An 18,068-nucleotide genomic window follows, 5' to 3' on the forward strand; every position below is an offset into this window, starting at 1 on the left:
TTTCCACAGCCGGGCCACTTTCCTAATCAACCATGGAGCGGCGCGATGACGCCCCATTGCCTGGGTAGAGATCGAAAAACGGTGCGAGGAGCCCCCAAGGCACCACTCTCGCACACCAGCCAAAGTGAGTCAAGCTGGCGTGAAGAGCTGCTCCCCCCCTATAAGGGGTTATTTTGCAAAAGGCAGATTTGTACAAGTAGATACACTTTTTGTGAGCAGACATAAGTCCATATCTCGAGCTACACAACGAATTTGGACGAGATTTTTTGCAGGGATCCTTAGAAAAATGGTATCTCCTACCCCACCAAGTTTCATAATTTTTCTCCAACCGGAAGTATTTTTTTTATTTTTTCCAAAACCCGAAAACCCGTAAAATCGGGAAAAATGGAAAAGTGCATCTAGAGGTCGAGTTTTGAGCTGATTTTTTCCAGTCCACTTCATACCAACATAAGTAAGCTTCCCTCCAAATTTCATTCAATCCGCTCGCGGGAATTTTGTTTTATGACGTTTTTACAAAATCGGCTAAACTTCAAAATTTTAGAACTACCTCAAGATGGTTTGGTTTTGCAACCAAACCTTCACAGCATTGTTTTGGGACCATTTGAAGTGTTTTCCAACCCATAAGTCTCAAAAATCATGACTTTGAAAAATTCACAAATTTTGGCCCCAAGCACCATGCACCACAAACTTAGCCAAGTTTCACCACCAAACTTGGCTAGCTTCAAAACCCACCAAAATGAAAAATTTCTTGCACCAAGATTTTTACAGTAGCAATTTGGTGATATAAAGAGGCCATTCCAAGCATCAAACCCCAAAAACCAACACTTTCAAAATTTCCCAAAACTTGGCCCATGCACCACAAATTTAGCCAAGTTTCACCACCAAACTTGGCTAGCTTCAAAACCCACCAAAATGAAAAATTTCTTGCACCAAGATTTTTACAGTAGCAATTTGGTGATATAAAGAGGCCATTCCAAGCATCAAACCCCAAAAACCAACACTTTGAAAATTTCCCAAAACTTGGTCCATGCACCACAAACTTAGCCAACTTTCACCACCAAACTTGGCTAGCTTCAAAACCCACCAAAATGAAAAATTTCTTGCACCAAGATTTTTACAGTAGCCTTTTGGTGATATAAAGAGGCCATTCCAAGCATCAAACCCCAAAAACCAACACTTTGAAAATTTCCCAAAACTTGGTCCATGCACCACAAACTTAGCCAACTTTCACCACCAAACTTGGCTAGCTTCAAAACCCACCAAAATGAAAAATTTCTTGCACCAAGATTTTTACAGTAGCCTTTTGGTGATATAAAGAGGCCATTCCAAGCATCAAACCCCAAAAACCAACACTTTGAAAATTTCCCAAAACTTGGTCCATGCACCACAAACTTAGCCAACTTACACCACCAAACTTGGCTAGCTTCAAAACCCACCAAAATGAAAAATTTCTTGCACCAAGATTTTTACAGTAGCCTTTTGGTGATATAAAGAGGTCATTCCAAGCATCAAACCCCAAAAACCAACACTTTGAAAATTTCCCAAAACTTGGCCCATGCACCACAAACTTAGCCAACTTTCACCACCAAACTTGGCTAGCCTTCAAAACCCACCAAAATGAAAAATTTCTTGCACCAAGATTTTTACAGTAGCAATTTGGTGATATATAGAGGCCATTCCAAGCATCAAACCCCAAAAACCAACACTTTGAAAATTTCCCAAAACTTGGTCCATGCACCACAAACTTAGCCAAGTTTCACCACCAAACTTGGCTAGCTTCAAAACCCACCAAAATGAAAAATTTCTTGCACCAAGATTTTTACAGTAGCCTTATGGTCATATAAAGAGGCCATTCCAGAGCATCAAACCCCAAAAACCAACACTTTGAAAATTTCCCAAAACTTGGTCCATGCACCACAAACTTAGCCAAGTTTCACCACCAAACTTGGCTAGCTTCAAAACCCACCAAAATGAAAAATTTCTTGCACCAAGACTTTTACAGTAGCCTTTTTGTCATATAAAGAGGCCATTCCAAGCATCAAACCCCAAAAACCAACACTTTGAAAATTTCCCAAAACTTGGTCCATGCACCACAAACTTAGCCAAGTTTCACCACCAAACTTGGCTAGCTTCAAAACCCACCAAAATGAAAAATTTCTTGCACCAAGATTTTTACAGTAGCCTTATGGTCATATAAAGAGGTCATTCCAAGCATCAAACCCCAAAAACCAACACTTTGAAATTTTCCCAAAACTTGGTCCATGCACCACAAACTTAGCCAAGTTTCACCACCAAACTTGGCTAGCTTCAAAACCCACCAAAATGAAAAATTTCTTGCACCAAGATTTTTACAGTAGCCTTTTGGTGATATAAAGAGGCCATTCCAAGCATCAAACCCCAAAAACCAACACTTTGAAAATTTCCCAAAACTTGGTCCATGCACCACAAACTTAGCCAACTTTCACCACCAAATTGGCTAGCTTCAAAACCCACCAAAATGAAAAATTTCTTGCACCAAGATTTTTACAGTAGCCTTTTGGTGATATAAAGAGGCCATTCCAAGCATCAAACCCCAAAAACCAACACTTTGAAAATTTCCCAAAACTTGGTCCATGCACCACAAACTTAGCCAAGTTTCACCACCAAACTTGGCTAGCTTCAAAACCCACCAAAATGAAAAATTTCTTGCACCAAGATTTTTACAGTAGCCTTATGGTGATATAAAGAGGCCATTCCAAGCATCAAACCCCAAAAACCAACACTTTGAAAATTTCCCAAAACTTGGTCCATGCACCACAAACTTAGCCAAGTTTCACCACCAAACATGGCTAGCTTCAAAACCCACCAAAATGAAAAATTTCTTGCACCAAGATTTTTACAGTAGCCTTTTGGTGATATAAAGAGGCCATTCCAAGCATCAAACCCCAAAAACCAACACTTTGAAAATTTCCCAAAACTTGGTCCATGCACCACAAACTTAGCCAACTTTCACCACCAAATTGGCTAGCTTCAAAACCCACCAAAATGAAAAATTTCTTGCACCAAGATTTTTACAGTAGCCTTTTGGTGATATAAAGAGGCCATTCCAAGCATCAAACCCCAAAAACCAACACTTTGAAAATTTCGCAAAACTTGGTCCATGCACCACAAACTTAGCCAAGTTTCACCACCAAACTTGGCTAGCTTCAAAACCCACCAAAATGAAAAATTTCTTGCACCAAGATTTTTACAGTAGCCTTATGGTGATATAAAGAGGCCATTCCAAGCATCAAACCCCAAAAACCAACACTTTGAAAATTTCCCAAAACTTGGTCCATGCACCACAAACTTAGCCAAGTTTCACCACCAAACTTGGCTAGCTTCAAAACCCACCAAAATGAAAAATTTCTTGCACCAAGATTTTTACAGTAGCCTTTTGGTGATATAAAGAGGCCATTCCAAGCATCAAACCCCAAAAACCAACACTTTGAAAATTTCCCAAAACTTGGTCCATGCACCACAAACTTAGCCAACTTTCACCACCAAATTGGCTAGCTTCAAAACCCACCAAAATGAAAAATTTCTTGCACCAAGATTTTTACAGTAGCCTTTTGGTGATATAAAGAGGCCATTCCAAGCATCAAACCCCAAAAACCAACACTTTGAAAATTTCCCAAAACTTGGTCCATGCACCACAAACTTAGCCAACTTTCACCACCAAACTTGGCTAGCTTCAAAACCCACCAAAATGAAAAATTTCTTGCACCAAGATTTTTACAGTAGCCTTTTGGTGATATAAAGAGGCCATTCCAAGCATCAAACACCAAAAACCAACACTTTGAAAATTTCCCAAAACTTGGTCCATGCACCACAAACTTAGCCAACTTACACCACCAAACTTGGCTAGCTTCAAAACCCACCAAAATGAAAAATTTCTTGCACCAAGATTTTTACAGTAGCCTTTTGGGGATATAAAGAGGCCATTCCAAGCATCAAACCCCAAAAACCAACACTTTGAAAATTTCCCAAAACTTGGTCCATGCACCACAAACTTAGCCAACTTACACCACCAAACTTGGCTAGCTTCAAAACCCACCAAAATGAAAAATTTCTTGCACCAAGATTTTTACAGTAGCAATTTGGTGATATAAAGAGGCCATTCCAAGCATCAAACCCCAAAAACCAACACTTTCAAAAATTCCCAAAACTTGGCCCATGCACCACAAACTTAGCCAACTTTCACCACCAAACTTGGCTAGCTTCAAAACCCACCAAAATGAAAAATTTCTTGCACCAATATTTTTACAGTAGCCTTTTGGTCATATAAAGAGGCCATTCCAAGCATCAAACCCCAAAAACCAACACTTTGAAAATTTCCCAAAACCTGGCCCATGCACCACAAACTTAGCCAACTTTCACCACCAAACTTGGCTAGCTTCAAAACCCACCAAAATGAAAAATTTCTTGCACCACGATTTTTACAGTAGCAATTTGGTGATATATAGAGGCCATTCCAAGCATCAGACCCCAAAAACCAACACTTTGAAAATTTCCCAAAACTTGGTCCATGCACCACAAACTTAGCCAAGTTTCACCACCAAACTTGGCTAGCTTCAAAACCCACCAAAATGAAAAATTTCTTGCACCAAGATTTTTACAGTAGCCTTATGGTCATATAAAGAGGCCATTCCAAGCATCAAACCCCAAAAACCAACACTTTGAAAATTTCCCAAAACTTGGTCCATGCACCACAAACTTAGCCAAGTTTCACCACCAAACTTGGCTAGCTTCAAAACCCACCAAAATGAAAAATTTCTTGCACCAAGATTTTTACAGTAGCCTTATGGTCATATAAAGAGGCCATTCCAAGCATCAAACCCCAAAAACCAACACTTTGAAAATTTCCCAAAACTTGGTCCATGCACCACAAACTTAGCCAACTTTCACCACCAAATTGGCTAGCTTCAAAACCCACCAAAATGAAAAATTTCTTGCACCAAGATTTTTACAGTAGCCTTTTGGTGATATAAAGAGGTCATTCCAAGCATCAAACCCCAAAAACCAACACTTTGAAAATTTCCCAAAACTTGGTCCATGCACCACAAACTTAGCCAAGTTTCACCACCAAACTTGGCTAGCTTCAAAACCCACCAAAATGAAAAATTTCTTGCACCAAGATTTTTACAGTAGCCTTATGGTGATATAAAGAGGCCATTCCAAGCATCAAACCCCAAAAACCAACACTTTGAAAATTTCCCAAAACTTGGTCCATGCACCACAAACTTAGCCAAGTTTCACCACCAAACTTGGCTAGCTTCAAAACCCACCAAAATGAAAAATTTATTGCACCAAGATTTTTACAGTAGCCTTATGGTCATATAAAGAGGCCATTCCAAGCATCAAACCCCAAAAACCAACACTTTGAAAATTTCCCAAAACTTGGTCCATGCACCACAAACTTAGCCAAGTTTCACCACCAAACTTGGCTAGCCTCAAAACCCACCAAAATGAAAAATTTCTTGCACCAAGATTTTTACACTAGCCTTATGGTCATATAAAGAGGCCATTCCAAGCATCAAACCCCAAAAACCAACACTTTGAAAATTTCCCAAAACTTGGTCCATGCACCACAAACTTAGCCAAGTTTCACCACCAAACTTGGCTAGCTTCAAAACCCACCAAAATGAAAAATTTCTTGCACCAAGATTTTTACAGTAGCCTTATGGTCATATAAAGAGGTCATTCCAAGCATCAAACCCCAAAAACCAACACTTTGAAATTTCCCAAAACTTTGTCCATGCACCACAAAGTTAGCCAAGTTTCACCACCAAACTTGGCTAGCTTCAAAACCCACCAAAATGAAAAATTTCTTGCACCAAGATTTTTACAGTAGCCTTATGGTGATATAAAGAGGCCATTCCAAGCATCAAACCCCAAAAACCAACACTTTGAAAATTTCCCAAAACTTGGTCCATGCACCACAAACTTAGCCAAGTTTCACCACCAACTTGGCTAGCTTCAAAACCCACCAAAATGAAAAATTTCTTGCACCAAGATTTTTACAGTAGCCTTTTGGTGATATAAAGAGGCCATTCCAAGCATCAAACCCCAAAAACCAACACTTTGAAAATTTCCCAAAACTTGGTCCATGCACCACAAACTTAGCCAACTTTCACCACCAAATTGGCTAGCTTCAAAACCCACCAAAATGAAAAATTTCTTGCACCAAGATTTTTACAGTAGCCTTTTGGTGATATAAAGAGGCCATTCCAAGCATCAAACCCCAAAAACCAACACTTTGAAAATTTCCCAAAACTTGGTCCATGCACCACAAACTTAGCCAAGTTTCACCACCAAACTTGGCTAGCTTCAAAACCCACCAAAATGAAAAATTTCTTGCACCAAGATTTTTACAGTAGCCTTATGGTGATATAAAGAGGCCATTCCAAGCATCAAACCCCAAAAACCAACACTTTGAAAATTTCCCAAAACTTGGTCCATGCACCACAAACTTAGCCAAGTTTCACCACCAAACTTGGCTAGCTTCAAAACCCACCAAAATGAAAAATTTCTTGCACCAAGATTTTTACAGTAGCCTTTTGGTGATATAAAGAGGCCATTCCAAGCATCAAACCCCAAAAAACCAACACTTTGAAAATTTCCCAAAACTTGGTCCATGCACCACAAACTTAGCCAACTTTCACCACCAAATTGGCTAGCTTCAAAACCCACCAAAATGAAAAATTTCTTGCACCAAGATTTTTACAGTAGCCTTTTGGTGATATAAAGAGGCCATTCCAAGCATCAAACCCCAAAAACCAACACTTTGAAAATTTCCCAAAACTTGGTTCCATGCACCACAAACTTAGCCAAGTTTCACCACCAAACTTGGCTAGCTTCAAAACCCACCAAAATGAAAAATTTCTTGCACCAAGATTTTTACAGTAGCCTTATGGTGATATAAAGAGGCCATTCCAAGCATCAAACCCCAAAAACCAACACTTTGAAAATTTCCCAAAACTTGGTCCATGCACCACAAACTTAGCCAAGTTTCACCACCAAACTTGGCTAGCTTCAAAACCCACCAAAATGAAAAATTTCTTGCACCAAGATTTTTACAGTAGCCTTTTGGTGATATAAAGAGGCCATTCCAAGCATCAAACCCCAAAAACCAACACTTTGAAAATTTCCCAAAACTTGGTCCATGCACCACAAACTTAGCCAACTTTCACCACCAAATTGGCTAGCTTCAAAACCCACCAAAATGAAAAATTTCTTGCACCAAGATTTTTACAGTAGCCTTTTGGTGATATAAAGAGGCCATTCCAAGCATCAAACCCCAAAAACCAACACTTTGAAAATTTCCCAAAACTTGGTCCATGCACCACAAACTTAGCCAAGTTTCACCACCAAACTTGGCTAGCTTCAAAACCCACCAAAATGAAAAATTTCTTGCACCAAGATTTTTACAGTAGCCTTATGGTGATATAAAGAGGTCCATTCCAAGCATCAAACCCCAAAAACCAACACTTTGAAAATTTCCCAAAACTTGGTCCATGCACCACAAACTTAGCCAAGTTTCACCACCAAACTTGGCTAGCTTCAAAACCCACCAAAATGAAAAATTTCTTGCACCAAGATTTTTACAGTAGCCTTTTGGTGATATAAAGAGGCCATTCCAAGCATCAAACCCCAAAAACCAACACTTTGAAAATTTCCCAAAACTTGGTCCATGCACCACAAACTTAGCCAACTTTCACCACCAAATTGGCTAGCTTCAAAACCCACCAAAATGAAAAATTTCTTGCACCAAGATTTTTACAGTAGCCTTTTGGTGATATAAAGAGGCCATTCCAAGCATCAAACCCCAAAAACCAACACTTTGAAAATTTCCCAAAACTTGGTCCATGCACCACAAACTTAGCCAAGTTTCACCACCAAACTTGGCTAGCTTCAAAACCCACCAAAATGAAAAATTTCTTGCACCAAGATTTTTACAGTAGCCTTATGGTGATATAAAGAGGCCATTCCAAGCATCAAACCCCAAAAACCAACACTTTGAAAATTTCCCAAAACTTGGTCCATGCACCACAAACTTAGCCAAGTTTCACCACCAAACTTGGCTAGCTTCAAAACCCACCAAAATGAAAAATTTCTTGCACCAAGATTTTTACAGTAGCCTTTTGGTGATATAAAGAGGCCATTCCAAGCATCAAACCCCAAAAACCAACACTTTGAAAATTTCCCAAAACTTGGTCCATGCACCACAAACTTAGCCAACTTTCACCACCAAATTGGCTAGCTTCAAAACCCACCAAAATGAAAAATTTCTTGCACCAAGATTTTTACAGTAGCCTTTTGGTGATATAAAGAGGCCATTCCAAGCATCAAACCCCAAAAACCAACACTTTGAAAATTTCCCAAAACTTGGTCCATGCACCACAAACTTAGCCAAGTTTCACCACCAAACTTGGCTAGCTTCAAAACCCACCAAAATGAAAAATTTCTTGCACCAAGATTTTTACAGTAGCCTTATGGTGATATAAAGAGGCCATTCCAAGCATCAAACCCCAAAAACCAACACTTTGAAAATTTCCCAAAACTTGGTCCATGCACCACAAACTTAGCCAAGTTTCACCACCAAACTTGGCTAGCTTCAAAACCCACCAAAATGAAAAATTTCTTGCACCAAGATTTTTACAGTAGCCTTTTGGTGATATAAAGAGGCCATTCCAAGCATCAAACCCCAAAAACCAACACTTTGAAAATTTCCCAAAACTTGGTCCATGCACCACAAACTTAGCCAACTTTCACCACCAAATTGGCTAGCTTCAAAACCCACCAAAATGAAAAATTTCTTGCACCAAGATTTTTACAGTAGCCTTTTGGTGATATAAAGAGGCCATTCCAAGCATCAAACCCAAAAACCAACACTTTGAAAATTTCCCAAAACTTGGTCCATGCACCACAAACTTAGCCAACTTTCACCACCAAACTTGGCTAGCTTCAAAACCCACCAAAATGAAAATTTCTTGCACCAAGATTTTTACAGTAGCCTTTTGGTGATATAAAGAGGCCATTCCAAGCATCAAACCCCAAAAACCAACACTTTGAAAATTTCCCAAAACTTGGTCCATGCACCACAAACTTAGCCAAGTTTCACCACCAAACTTGGCTAGCTTCAAAACCCACCAAAATGAAAAATTTCTTGCACCAAGATTTTTACAGTAGCCTTATGGTGATATAAAGAGGCCATTCCAAGCATCAAACCCCAAAAACCAACACTTTGAAAATTTCCCAAAACTTGGTCCATGCACCACAAACTTAGCCAAGTTTCACCACCAAACTTGGCTAGCTTCAAAACCCACCAAAATGAAAAATTTCTTGCACCAAGATTTTTACAGTAGCCTTTTGGTGATATAAAGAGGCCATTCCAAGCATCAAACCCCAAAAACCAACACTTTGAAAATTTCCCAAAACTTGGTCCATGCACCACAAACTTAGCCAACGTTTCACCACCAAACTTGGCTAGCTTCAAAACCCACCAAAATGAAAAATTTCTTGCACCAAGATTTTTACAGTAGCCTTTTGGTGATATAAAGAGGCCATTCCAAGCATCAAACCCCAAAAACCAACACTTTGAAAATTTCCCAAAACTTGGTCCATGCACCACAAACTTAGCCAACTTTCACCACCAAATTGGCTAGCTTCAAAACCCACCAAAATGAAAAATTTCTTGCACCAAGATTTTTACAGTAGCCTTTTGGTGATATAAAGAGGCCATTCCAAGCATCAACCCCAAAAACCAACACTTTGAAAATTTCCCAAAACTTGGTCCATGCACCACAAACTTAGCCAAGTTTCACCACCAAACTTGGCTAGCTTCAAAACCCACCAAAATGAAAAATTTCTTGCACCAAGATTTTTACAGTAGCCTTATGGTGATATAAAGAGGCCATTCCAAGCATCAAACCCCAAAAACCAACACTTTGAAAATTTCCCAAAACTTGGTCCATGCACCACAAACTTAGCCAAGTTTCACCACCAAACTTGGCTAGCTTCAAAACCCACCAAAATGAAAAATTTCTTGCACCAAGATTTTTACAGTAGCCTTTTGGTGATATAAAGAGGCCATTCCAAGCATCAAACCCAAAAACCAACACTTTGAAAATTTCCCAAACTTGGTCCATGCACCACAAACTTAGCCAAGTTTCACCACCAAACTTGGCTAGCTTCAAAACCCACCAAAATGAAAATTTCTTGCACCAAGATTTTTACAGTAGCCTTTTGGTGATATTAAAGAGGCCATTCCAAGCATCAAACCCCAAAAAAACCAACACTTTGAAAATTTCCCAAAACTTTTGGTCCATGCACCACAAACTTAGCCAAGTTTCACCACCAAACTTGGCTAGCTTCAAAACCCACCAAAATGAAAAATTTCTTGCACCAGATTTTTACAGTAGCCTTTTGGTGATATAAAGAGGCCTATTCCAAGCATCCAAACCCCAAAAACCAACACTTTGAAAATTTCCCAAAACTTGGTCCATGCACCACAAAACTTAGCCAAGTTTCACCACCAAAATTGGCTAGCTTCAAAACCCACCAAAAAATGAAAAATTTCTTGCCACCAAGATTTTTACAGTAGCCTTTTGGTGATATAAAGAGGCCATTCCAAGCATCAAACCCCAAAAACCAACACTTTGAAAATTTCCCAAAACTTGGTCCATGCACCACAAACTTAGCCAAGTTTCACCACCAAACTTGGCTAGCTTCAAAACCCACCAAAATGAAAAATTTCTTGCACCAAGATTTTTACAGTAGCCTTATGGTGATATAAAGAGGCCATTCCAAGCATCAAACCCCAAAAACCAACACTTTGAAAATTTCCCAAAACTTGGTCCATGCACCACAAACTTAGCCAAGTTTCACCACCAAACTTGGCTAGCTTCAAAACCCACCAAAATGAAAAATTTCTTGCACCAAGATTTTTACAGTAGCCTTTTGGTGATATAAAGAGGCCATTCCAAGCATCAAACCCCAAAAACCAACACTTTGAAAATTTCCCAAAACTTGGTCCATGCACCACAAACTTAGCCAACTTTCACCACCAAATTGGCTAGCTTCAAAACCCACCAAAATGAAAAATTTCTTGCACCAAGATTTTTACAGTAGCCTTTTGGTGGATATAAAGAGGCCATTCCAAGCATCAAAACCCCAAAAACCAACACTTTGAAAATTTCCCAAAACTTGGTCCATGCACCACAAACTTAGGCCAAGTTTCACCACCAAACTTGGCTAGCTTCAAAACCCACCAAAATGAAAAATTTCTTGCACCAAGATTTTTACAGTAGCCTTATGGTGATATAAAGAGGCCATTCCAAGCATCAAACCCCAAAAAACCAACACTTTGAAAATTTCCCAAACTTGGTCCATGCACCACAAACTTAGCCAACTTTCACCACCAAATTGGCTAGCTTCAAAACCCACCAAAATGAAAAATTTCTTGCACCAAGATTTTTACAGTAGCCTTTTGGTGATATAAAGAGGCCATTCCAAGCATCAAACCCAAAAACCAACACTTTGAAAATTTCCCAAAACTTGGTCCATGCACCAATAAACTTAGCCAAGTTTCACCACCAACTTGGCTAGCTTCAAAACCCACCAAAATGAAAAATTTCTTGCACCAGATTTTTACAGTAGCCTTATGGTGATATAAAGAGGCCATTCCAAGCATCAAACCCCAAAAAACCAACACTTTGAAAATTGCCAAAACTGGTCCAATGCACCACAAACTTAGCCAAGTTTCACCACCAAACTTGGCTAGCTTCAAAACCCACCAAAATGAAAAATTTCTTGCACCAAGATTTTTACAGTAGCCTTTTGGTGATATAAAGAGGCCATTCCAAGCATCAAACCCCAAAAACCAACACTTTGAAAATTTCCCAAAACTTGGTCCATGCACCACAAACTTAGCCAACTTTCACCACCAAACTTGGCTAGCTTCAAAACCCACCAAAATGAAAAATTTCTTGCACCAAGATTTTTACAGTAGCCTTTTGGTGATATAAAGAGGCCATTCCAAGCATCAAACCCCAAAAAACCAACACTTTGAAAATTTCCCAAAACTTGGTCCATGCACCACAAACTTAGCCAAGTTTTCACCACCAAACTTGGCTAGCTTCAAAACCCACCAAAATGAAAAATTTTCTTGCACCAAGATTTTTACAGTAGCCTTATGGTGATATAAAGAGGCCATTCCAAGCATCAAACCCCAAAAACCAACACTTTGAAAATTTCCCAAAACTTGGTCCATGCACCACAAACTTAGCCAAGTTTCACCACCAAACTTGGCTAGCTTCAAAACCCACCAAAATGAAAAATTTCTTGCACCAAGATTTTTACAGTAGCCTTTTGGTGATATAAAGAGGCCATTCCAAGCATCAAACCCCAAAAACCAACACTTTGAAAATTTCCCAAAAACTTGGTCCATGCACCACAAACTTAGCCAACTTTCACCACCAAATTGGCTAGCTTCAAAACCCACCAAAATGAAAAATTTCTTGCACCAAGATTTTTACAGTAGCCTTTTGGTGATATAAAGAGGCCATTCCAAGCATCAAACCCCAAAAACCAACACTTTGAAAATTTCCCAAAACTTGGTCCATGCACCACAAACTTAGCCAAGTTTCACCACCAAACTTGGCTAGCTTCAAAACCCACCAAAATGAAAAATTTCTTGCACCAAGATTTTTACAGTAGCCTTATGGTGATATAAAGAGGCCATTCCAAGCATCAAACCCCAAAAACCAACACTTTGAAAATTTCCCAAAACTTGGTCCATGCACCACAAACTTAGCCAAGTTTCACCACCAAATTGGCTAGCTTCAAAACCCACCAAAATGAAAAATTTCTTGCACCAAGATTTTTACAGTAGCCTTTTGGTGATATAAAGAGGCCATTCAAGCATCAAACCCAAAAACCAACACTTTGAAAATTTCCCAAAACTTGGTCCATGCCACACAAAACTTAGCCAACTTTCACCACCAAATTGGCTAGCTTCAAAAACCCACCAAAATGAAAAATTTCTTGCACCAAGATTTTTACAGTAGCCTTTGGTGATATAAAGAGGGCCATTCCAAGCATCAAACCCAAAAACCAACACTTGAAAATTCCAAAAACTTGGTCCATGCACCACAAACTTAGCCAACTTCACCACCAAACTTGGCTAGCTTCAAAACCCACCAAAATGAAAATTTCTTGCACCAAGATTTTTACAGTAGCCTTATGGTGATATAAAGAGGCCATTCCAAGCATCAAACCCCAAAAACCAACACTTTGAAAATTTCCCAAAACTTGGTCCATGCACCACAAACTTAGCCAAGTTCACCACCAAACTTGGCTAGCTTCAAAACCCACCAAATGAAAAATTCTTGCACCAAGATTTTTACAGTAGCCTTTGGTGATATAAAGAGGCCATTCCAAGCATCAAACCCCAAAAACCAACACTTTGAAAATTTCCCAAAACTTGGTCCATGCACCACAAACTTAGCCAACTTCACCACCAAATTGGCTAGCTTCAAAACCCACCAAAATGAAAAATTTCTTGCACCAAGATTTTACAGTAGCCTTTTGGTGATATAAAGAGGCCATTCCAAGCATCAAACCCCAAAAACCAACACTTTGAAAATTTCCCAAAACTTGGTCCATGCACCACAAACTTAGCCAAGTTTCACACCAAACTTGGCTAGCTTCAAAACCCACCAAAATGAAAAAATTTCTTGCACCAAGATTTTTACAGTAGCCTTATGGTGATATAAAGAGGCCATTCCAAGCATCAAACCCCAAAAACCAACACTTTGAAAATTTCCCAAAAACTTGGTCCATGCACCACAAACTTAGCCAAGTTTCACCACCAAACTTGGCTAGCTTCAAAACCACCAAAATGAAAAATTTCTTGCACCAAGATTTTACAGTAGCCTTTTGGTGATATAAAGAGGCCATTCCAAGCATCAAACCCCAAAAACCAACACTTTGAAAATTTCCCAAAACTTGGTCCATGCACCACAAACTTAGCCAACTTTCACCACCAAATTGGCTAGCTTCAAAACCCACCAAAATGAAAATTTCTTGCACCAAGATTTTTACAGTAGCCTTTGGTGATATAAAGAGGCCATTCCAAGCATCAAACCCCAAAAACCAACACTTTGAAAATTCCCAAAACTTGGCCATGCACCACAAACTTAGCCAAGTTTCACCACCAAACTTGGCTAGCTTCAAAACCACCAAAATGAAAAATTTCTTGCACCAAGATTTTTACAGTAGCCTTATGGTGATATAAAGAGGCCATTCCAAGCATCAAACCCCAAAAACCAACACTTTGAAAATTTCCCAAAACTTGGTCATGCACCACAAACTTAGCCAACTTTCACCACCAAACTTGGCTAGCTTCAAAACCCACCAAAATGAAAATTTCTTGCACCAAGATTTTACAGTAGCCTTTTGGTGATATAAAGAGGCCCATTCCAAGCATCAAAACCCCAAAAACCAACACTTTGAAAATTTCCCAAAACTTGGTCCATGCACCACAAACTTAGCCAACTTTCACCACCAAACTTGGCTAGCTTCAAAACCCACCAAAATGAAAAATTTCTTGCACCAAGTTTTTACAGTAGCCTTTGGTGATATAAAGAGGCCATTCAAGCACAAACCCCAAAAACCAACACTTTGAAAATTTCCAAAACTGGTCCATGCACCAAAACTTAGCCAAGTTTCACCACCAAACTTGGCTAGCCTTCAAAACCCACCAAAATGAAAAATTTCTTGCACCAAGATTTTTACAGTAGCCTTTGGTGATATAAAGAGGCCATTCCAAGCATCAAACCCCAAAAACCAACACTTTGAAAATTTCCCAAAACTTGGTCCATGCACCACAAACTTAGCCAACTTTCACCACCAAATTGGCTAGCTTCAAAACACCCACCAAAATGAAAATTCTTGCACCAAGATTTTTACAGTAGCCTTTTGGTGATATAAAGAGGCCATTCCAAGCATCAAACCCAAAAACCAACACTTGAAAATTTCCCAAAACTTGGTCCATGCACCACAAACTTAGCCAAGTTTCACCACCAAACTTGGCTAGCTTCAAAACCCACCAAAATGAAAAATTTCTTGCACCAAGATTTTTACAGTAGCCTTTTGGTGATATAAAGAGGCCATTCCAAGCATCAAACCCCAAAAACCAACACTTTGAAAATTTCCCAAAACTTGGGTCCATGCACCACAAACTTAGCCAAGTTTCACACCAAACTTGGCTAGCTTCAAAACCCACCAAAATGAAAAATTTCTTGCACCAAGATTTTTACAGTAGCTTTGGTGATATAAAGAGGCCATCCAAGCATCAAACCCCAAAAAACAACACTTTGAAAATTTCCCAAAACTTGGTCCATGCACCACAAAACTTAGCCAACTTTCACCACCAAACTTGGCTAGCTTCAAAAACCCACCAAAATGAAAAATTTTCTGCACCAAGATTTTTACAGTAGCCTTTTGGTGATATAAAGAGGCCATTCCAAGCATAAACCCAAAAAACCAACACTTTGAAAATTTCCCAAAACTTGGTCCATGCACCACAAACTTAGCCAATTCACCACCAAACTGGCTAGCTTCAAAACCCACCAAAATGAAAAATTTCTTGCACCAATTTTTACAGTAGCCTTTGGATATAAGAGGCCATTCCAAGCATCAAACCCCAAAAACAACACTTTGAAAATTTCCCAAAACTTGGTCCATGCACCACAAACTTAGCCAAGTTTCACCACCAAAACTTGGCTAGCTTCAAACCCACCAAAATGAAAAATTCTTGCACCAAGATTTTACAGTAGCCTTTTGGTGATATAAAGAGGCCATTCCAAGCATCAAACCCCAAAAACCAACACTTTGAAAATTTCCCAAAACTTGGTCCATGCCACAAACGTAGCCAAGTTTCCCACACCAAACTTGGCTAGCTTCAAAACCACAAAATGAAAAATTTCTTGCACCAAGATTTTTACAGTAGCCTTTTGGGTGATATAAAGAGGCCATTCCAAGCATCAAACCCCAAAAACCAACACTTTGAAAATTTCCCAAAACTTGGTCCATGCACCACAACTTAGCCAACTTTCACCACCAAATTGGCTAGCTTCAAAACCCACCAAAATGAAAAATTTCTTGCACCAAGATTTTTACAGTAGCCTTTATGGTGATATAAAGAGGCCATTCCAAGGCATCAAACCCCAAAAACCAACACTTTGAAAATTTCCCAAAACTTGGTCCATGCACCACAAACTTAGCCAAGTTTCACCACCAAACTTGGCTAGCTTCAAAACCCACCAAAATGAAAAATTCTTGCACCAAGATTTTTACAGTAGCCTTTTGGTGATATAAAGAGGCCATTCCAAGCATCAAACCCCAAAACCAACACTTTGAAAATTTCCCAAAACTTGGTCCATGCACAAAACTTAGCCAAGTTTCACCACCAAACTTGGCTAGCTTCAAAACCCACCAAAATGAAAAATTTCTTGCACCAAGATTTTTACAGTAGCCTTTGGTGATATAAAGAGGCCATTCCAAGCATCAAACCCAAAAACCAACACTTTGAAAATTTCCCAAAACTTGGTCCATGCACCACAAACTTAGCCAACTTTCACCACCAAAACTTGGCTAGCTTCAAAACCCACAAAATGAAAAATTTCTTGCACCAAGATTTTTACAGTAGCCTTTGGTGATATAAAGAGGCCATTCCAAGCATCAAACCCAAAAACCAACACTTTGAAAATTTCCCAAAACTTGGCCATGCACCACAAACTTAGCCAACTTTCACCACCAAACTTGGCTAGCTTCAAAACCCACCAAAATGAAAAATTCTTGCACCAAGATTTTACAGTAGCTTTTGGTGATATAAAGAGGCCATTCCAAGCATCAAACCCCAAAAACCAACACTTGAAAATTCCAAAACTTGGCCATGCACCACAAACTTAGCCAAGTTTCACCACCAAACTTGGCTAGCTTCAAAACCCACCAAAATGAAAAATTCTTGCACCAAGATTTTTACAGTAGCCTTTTGGTGATATAAAGAGGCCATTCCAAGCATCAAACCCCAAAAACCAACACTTTGAAAATTTCCCAAAACTTGGCACCAGCACCACAAACTTAGCCAACTTTCACCACCAAACTTGGCTAGCTTCAAAACCCACCAAAATGAAAAATTTCTTGCACCAAGAATTTTCATGGTAGCATTGTGGTGATATAAAAGAGGACATTCCAATCTTAAACCCCTAAAACCACGACTTTGAAAATATTCCATAAACTTGCGCAAGTATATAGTCTTTGGCCTTTGACAAAATATTTGCAGCCTCGACGCAAAAACATACAAATTTTTTGGTGCAGCTTAGAAAAGAAAAAGTGATTAGAATTTCGTGTTAAGCATGTAGGGGAGGGACGAATCAAAGCGAACAGGGCTGAATATCAGTGGATCGTGGCAGCAAGGCACTCTGCCACTTACAATACCCGTCGCGTATTTAAGTGTCTGCAAAGGATTCTACCGTAGCTTGATGGGAATTGCGCTTCAAGGCGTCTCATAAGGCTTATTCACCTTACAAGGTTCACCAACGGCACGTGCCTCTGGGGGCAAAGCCCCCTATGCTGGTCGGCAAACAAACGACAGGCACAGCAATCGTCTAGCCCGGATTCTGACTTAGAGGCGTTCAGTCATAATCAACGCACGTAGCTTCGCGCCACTGGCTTTTCAACCAAGCGCGATGACAATTGTGCGAATCAACGGTTCCTCTAGTACTAGGTTGAATTACTATTGCGACATGTCATCAGTAGGGAAAAACTAACCTGTCTCACGACGGTCTAAACCCAGCTCACGTTTCCCTATTGGTGGGTGAACAATCCAAACCTTGGTGAATTTCGCTTCACAATGATAGGAAGAGACGACATCGAAGGATCAAAAAAGCAACGTCGCTATGAACGCTTGGCTCCAAGCCAGTTATCCCTGTGGAACTTTTCTGACACTCTAGCTTCAAATTCCGAATGACTAAAGGATCGAT

Source organism: Vigna umbellata, unplaced genomic scaffold, assembly GCF_029865625.1.
Source record: "Vigna umbellata cultivar VRB3 unplaced genomic scaffold, Vumbellata_1.0 scaffold_835, whole genome shotgun sequence".
Classification (NCBI taxonomy): Eukaryota; Viridiplantae; Streptophyta; class Magnoliopsida; order Fabales; family Fabaceae; genus Vigna; species Vigna umbellata.